This window comes from Dipteris shenzhenensis, chromosome 33 (assembly GCF_047967505.1).
Source record: "Dipteris shenzhenensis isolate YYH24624 ecotype China chromosome 33, Dip_SZ_1.0, whole genome shotgun sequence".
NCBI lineage: Eukaryota > Viridiplantae > Streptophyta > Polypodiopsida > Gleicheniales > Dipteridaceae > Dipteris > Dipteris shenzhenensis.
Genome location: NC_141628.1, coordinates 30,847,965 through 30,854,789, shown reverse-complemented (window position 1 = coordinate 30,854,789; position 6,825 = coordinate 30,847,965). Strand labels below are relative to the sequence as shown.

Below are 6,825 nucleotides of genomic sequence, written 5' to 3'. Positions count from 1 at the left end.
GATGAAGATGAAGAGATGCAAGAATATATGGGCATTGACACTAATGATTCGAGTGAAGAGGAGCCAGTTCAAGAACCTTCTATGCAAGACATAAGAAGAAAAGGTAGTAAAGCCAGAAAAAGGGAGAAACAACTCTTAAGTGAAGCTAAGATTGTGCCCTCAAGTCCAAGTGCACCCTTGTAAGCTCCACAAGGTGAGAATTCAGATAATGCTACCTACAAGATGTGTAAGAAGACAAAGATGGTCGATCCTTTACCTTGTGAGCTACCTGTCAATTGTATTGAACTACCTCCTATTGATTCGACCAAGGCTGGAAAAGGGCCACCTCAACTATGACGTATCAATGAAGTGCATGTTTCCAACCTCAAGAGAAAAATGAAATTGAAACCTACAGCCATGGTGCTACTACTACTTGTTTTGGTGGTGGACAAGGATCAATGTCCTACAAAGAACTTATGGATAAAGTCTCAGGCAGATTCTTACAAGTATTATGTTCTAGGTGGAACCCATAGATTGCTTGCAAAAAAATAACTTTGTCTAGAATATGACCACATTGACAGTAGTTATAAGACAACAATTTGTTGGATTTATGCAGGTTTGATTGATAAGGAGTGTACAACATTATCCCTGGATCACAATGTTGACTTAGATTATCGCTTACAGATGACTTTCATTCAAAAAATTAGATTCTTCCATAATGAATAGGTCAATCAACAAAGTGAAGGCCAGATTGTTAATGATAAATATGCACGTGCTGGTGACTAAAAGCCTAACATCAAGCATTATGATAATTATTTTCAGCTGGCATTTCGTGATAGGGATATTTGAAATGTGCAAGAAGAGATTCTTGATTTATGGGAGCAAGGAAAGTTGCAAGGTCAAAAGATGTTGAAGGATCCTTCTAGCTCTCGTGGGAAAGCCAAGGCAGATGAAGACATAAAGCCTCGTCATGAAGACATGAAGATAACTCCTTGGAGATCTTTGCAAGGAATTCATGATACATCTTGAATAGTAAGAGTTCTTCTTAATAATTGTAGTTTTGTCTTTGCAGGCAAAAATCTTATTTGAACATGCAAAAAATTACGATAGAAAAGTTAAACTATAGTGGTTGGGATGAATTTATGAAATACCATCCTGATTCAACCCAAAGGAGCTTCAAACATTCTTATTTATATTTGAAAAATGTGTAAGTGGATTCCAGAATCCTACCTCCATGTTCATGGTTTACACAAATATATTTCAGATGATGTGGATGAACCTCCTTTGCTTTGTACAGTTCATGCAGAATGAGTAGAGGAGATGGACACATTTGCGACAGCTCGTCCTTATACTTTAGCAATTGCTCATGCTACATATGGTTTCAAAGCTCCAAACTCAGTCAATGATGATGTGAAGTATGGAGCAAGGCCAATGTAAAGTTGAAAAGAAAAAAAAATACCATGGATTTTGCATTCACTAAGGACACTTGAGCTACTTTATTATATCTAACATACGGTGCAGAATTGGTATTTCCAACATCACTAGCACATATAGAGTGGGCCAAAACCCCTGAAAAGACTTTTTAAATGCCAAAAACGATCCCTTGGATGCTTGAATGAAAGCAATTTCCAACCACTTTCATTTGTACAGGTGGCTCTTCGGGACTTTTTGACCTTTTACAAGTCTCTGGGGCCCATTTTGGGCATTTCAAAAGTCTTTCTGGGTTTTGGCCCTGGATGTGTCCATGCTATCAAAAATACCAAATTTTGTACCGTACTTTAGTGGGGCTAGCATTTGGGATTTCTGCTTCATTTGCATCATGGCATCCTCTTCCATGTCTGAAAAGGAGTTTTTTAGCATTAAAAAGTTTGATGGGACAAACTTTTCTTTGTGGAAAGAACATATAAGAGATGTGCTTATTCAAAAGAAGCAGATTAAACCCTTGGTAGGGATTGAAGCTAAGCCTGCAAATATGTCTGAGGATGATTGGAATGAGTTGGATGCATTAGCAAAATCTACTATTAGACTTCATCTAGCAGAGTCAGTTTATTTCACAGTAGTAAATGAGTAGACTACGGAAGATTTGTGGAAGAAACTATGTGCCACTTATAAAAAGGAAACTGCCTCTAATAAAAAGGAAACTGCCTCTAATAAAGTTTACCTTATGAAGAGGTTGTTTGAGTTGTAGATGAAGGAAGGGGTCTCCATTGCTTCTCACTTGATTGAATTCAATATTATTTTCATCCAGCTTCAGGCTCAGAAGATGAATTTTGATACGGAGACTAAGGCAATATTTCTCTTATGTTCATTGCCATCCTCATGGGATACCTTCCGTATAGTTTTAGCCGGAAAAGTTATCGAGACTAGAGGCTAGAGGCTAAGTACGGCGACGCTCAAAGGCCATAGAGAAAAGGAGATCATGAGGGCGAAGGGATGTCATAGGGGTGAAAAAAGGAATTAGAAGTGGAGGGAAGGAAAAGGGAGACTATGACACAAGGAGAAAAGGAGAGGGGGAAGAGAAGCATATTCATAATAGGAGGAGGAATGTTGAGATGTAGACATCAAGGGAAGAGAACCATACTTTATTTGAAAGAAGGGATGAGAGGGAAATATCAAAATACTAGCTAGGTGGCTTTACAAGAATGAGCGTGTCTCATCAAGGAATAGCCCCTTCCTTTTATAGCCAAGAGAGGGGGTCTCTCCTCATTAATGTATCCTCCCACATGCATGGTGTGTGTGGAAAAGTCTCCCATGTGGGCTAGGCGGTTACGCACTCTCAATTGTGTGCGACAACCCTTTGCCTCAATTTTCCACGTAAATCAAGTCCCATATCTCAAGTCTATGATACTCCCTTGGTCTCTTTCCAATTTTATAATATGTTCAAACCCCTAGGAGGACAAGTGGAGGGTTGGCACAAGGAATCTTGCCACCTCATCCTACTTTCCCCATTATTTAACTAGCTCTCTTGGTCCTTCTATACCTCCCCCACATGGGCCTATCCCATATGGAGGGAATAACTCAATATAATATCTATTTCCACCTATTTTATATTGCTTCTCCCATGGACTTTGAGCCATATCTCACTAAATGCAGCCTAGGTGGAGGGGTGGCACATGGAGGAGCCATGCCACCTTGCATTTTATAATATTACTATCATGGATTATGTACAACACACCTTATGGGTCCTCTTACATGGAAGGGTGGCACATGGTCATGCCCTGCCACCTCAACCTTGGTCCCTATGCACACCATATTTTATTATACTATAGCACATAAACAAACACACATACATATTAATGTCTTTTTCCTTAGACAATTTTATCCATAACAGTTCCCCCCCCCAGGCAGGGAATGCACAGCATTTCCATGCCTGGGACCATCACGCACAAAGAAAGGCTTGAGGTAACGCTTGTTGATCACCTTCTTGCCATATGGTTCATGCAGCTCCTGAACTTGTACAGACCCATTGCTACGTTCTTTGATGCTTGGTATGGACCAGCCCATAGTGGGAGAAACTTCTTATCCATTTGGTGGTCCAATCTGTTATCAAAGCATAGCACAACATCTCCCTCAACAAAGTGTCTTTCCCATCCCTTGCGAATCTTAGCATCCAATCGGGCCTTTTGTTGATTCTTTTGGATCTCTGTTTGGTGCAATGCAAGGCGTCGGGTCTCATCTAACTTCTCAAGTTGTACCAATCTGGCCTCTACATGTTCATCTTCTATCATCCTCTGTTCCTGTGCTAATCTCAAGGCTGGAATCTCTATCTCTAGTGGTAAAACTGCCTCAGTACCATACACCAACTCAAAAGGGGTGTGACCTGCAGATGTTTTATGAGTGATGTTGTAAGCCCACACGGCTTCAGTGACCTTCTGATCCCATTGGCTCCTGTTCCCTGTGGCCATTTTTCCCATGGTTTTACAAAGGAGGCCATTGGTCCTCTCTGTTTGACCCATGGATGCCGGATAATAGATGCTAGAAGTGTGATGATCAATACCCATGCGATCCATGAGTAACTCTACTGCTTCATTTAAGAATGGACACCCATGGTCAGAGACTATCTCCATGGGTGTCCCGAACCTTGTGCAGATATGTTCAAATATGAAATTTGAAACTGCCTTGCCATTTGCAGCAGAGAGGGCAATAGCTTCAGCCCACTTAGTGACGTACTGAGTAGCTACCAAAAGATACTTCTTTTTGCGGGCAGTCATGGGCAAGGGTCCGACAAAATCTATTCCCCACTTCTGAAACGGATGGATGGACATCACTGGGTGATGTTGCCTAGGACGCAAATCCTTCCTACCAAAGAATTGACATGGTTCACAGGTTTTGCAATACAAAGTGACATCCTTGAACAAGGTCGGCCAATAGTATCCAGCATGTAAAATCTTCTTAGCTGTATAGTCACTGGCATAGTGGCCTCCACAAAATCCATCATGATAATGGTTCAATACCTTAGGCACTTCATCTGCATCAATGGCCCGTCTGAGTACCCCATCCATGCCTTGACGGTACAACACCCCATCAAGGAGGGTGTAGCGCCTACTATCTCTGCGGATCTTCTTTCTCTCATAGCTAGTACTTTCTGAAGGAAAGGAGAAAGCAGTCAAAAACTTGTAGATACCACCATACCAAGGATCCCCAACTTCTATGGCTACTACAAGGGTTACATCAAGACACTCCTCTAAATCAATCAAAGCATTCTTCAAGTTGGAACAACCCCCTTTTACAATTTTGAAAGAAAAATCATATTCTTGTAGAACTGCCAACCATTTGGCCAACCGACCAAATGGTGATTGAAGAACCTGCTTTGCAAGACCAGTGCCAGTGAGTATAAAGGACTTTCCAGCCACATAATGCTTAAATTTCTCAATGCAAAACACAAAGACAATGCATGCTTGTCAGCCTCTGAATAGCGTCGCTCAGTGTCGAGCAATTGTCGAGAAGCAAATCGAACGGGGTACATGAACCGATCCTCCCCTTGTTGGAGAATAATACCTGCCAGAGTGTGCTCACCAAACCCAGGATTGATATAAAAGGTCTTTGACCAGTCTGGATTGCGTAGAATGGGTTCTGAAGCCAGAGCATTCTTGATTTGTGCAAACCCATGATCACAATCCTCATCCCAAGAGAAATCAACCCCATCTTTTAATAGCATAGTCAAGGGCCATGTCAAAGCAGCATATTGATCAATGAAGCGGCAATAGTATCCTGCTAGATTGACAAATGAGCATACCTGATGTTTGGTTGTAGGTGGGGAGAGCTTGAGGATGGCTTCTATCTTCTCGGGGTCACGCTTGATGCCCTCTGATGAGACAACATGTCCCAATAACCTCCCTTGAGTGGCTCCAATGGTGCATTTCTCAGGGTTGAGACTGCCATTTGCATCATTGACCCTTTGGAAGGCCAATCTAACCTTCATGATGTGCTCCTTACGTGACGAGAATATACAGAAATCATCTAAAAACACCTCCAAGAAATCCCCCAAATAAGGAGCAAACACCATCTACATAAATCTTTGAAAGGTAGCAGGAGCATTGGTGAGGCCAAATGGCATTACTTTGAATGAAAATGTCCCCCAGGGCGTGGCAAATGTGGTTTTAAGCACATCTTCCTCGGCAATTCTGATTTGATAAAACCCAGAGTAACCATCACAGAAAGTATACATCTCATGACCACTTACTTTCTCAAGAATGAGGTCTTGAAAGGGCAGAGGATGATGATCCCTCTTGGTGGCAGCATTGAGCTTCTTATAGTCAATGCAGACCCGCCACTTGTTGTTTTTCTTTGGGATGACTACCACTGGTGAAACCCATTCAGTACTGTGAATTGGAACAATAAACTCTGCCTCCACAAGCTTCTGCAACTCTAAGCGCAAAGCATCGGTCTGCAGGGGCCCTAATCTCCAATACTTCTGATCCACAGGCTTCGCATCCGGGTTCAGCTCTATCTTGTGCTCTATGGCAGTCACATGGCGAAGGTGGTGGTAGCTAGTTGCAAAGAGGTCAGGGAAATCTTTGAACATTTCAAGAAACTCATCTTTCTCACCTGGAGTGAGGTCTAGAGAAAGCATTGATTCGAGCTGTTGGGGACTAGCTGTTATCTTTTCTGCAGGTGGCAGGGTCGGAGACACCCCCATCATGTAGACTTCCTCCTCTGAGAATTCCTCCCCCCCGTCTGATTCTTCCATGGACTCAGACACTGAGGATGAGAGAGTATCACTGTCATGCTCCTCTTCTTCTTCCGGTTCCATGGCACCAGGTTGCACCGGGATCTTCTCCTTGGAAGCACCAAAAGACATGTGTCCTGTCTTCCAATAGCTGACTGCATCACTTTTTCTCAACCATGGTCTCCCGAGTATGGCTGGGTAGCTTCTGCCTGTATCTTCAATGTCCACTACATAGAAATTGACAGTGGTGGTCAATCCATTGACAGTGATGGGCAAATCCTCAATGACTCCCATGGTGGCGAGTCGTCGACCATCTGCTACCTTGATTCGAGTGGAGGAATGCCTTGTACATTTTAGATTCAATTTCTTCATGATTCGGGGCACCATGATATTACATGCAGCTCCCCCATCAACACACACATTTTTGACATGGCAATTATCTATGATGACATCTACTGTATGCGGGTGCCGATCAATTTCTTCAGAGATAGAAGATACCTCTCGTACCTTTCCCTTTTTCTAGCTCTTCCTTGTTGAGAGACCTTGCTGTAGCTCACGTCTCACCTTAGGGCTTAATGCTATTAGTTGAGGGAGTGTGATGCTCAAAGATCGATGAGCAAGGTCCTGAACGACCGAATAGTCCTCTTGCCCTGAGCCGATGGGAAAATCCGAGGGTG

General features: G+C 42.7%; 1 pseudogene; it reads left to right on the top strand.

Moving 5' to 3' along the window:
• Positions 1 to 375: 375 nt before the first annotated feature.
• On the top strand, positions 376 to 1,008 carry LOC147879948 (uncharacterized; annotated as a pseudogene).
• Positions 1,009 to 6,825: the final 5,817 nt, after the last annotated feature.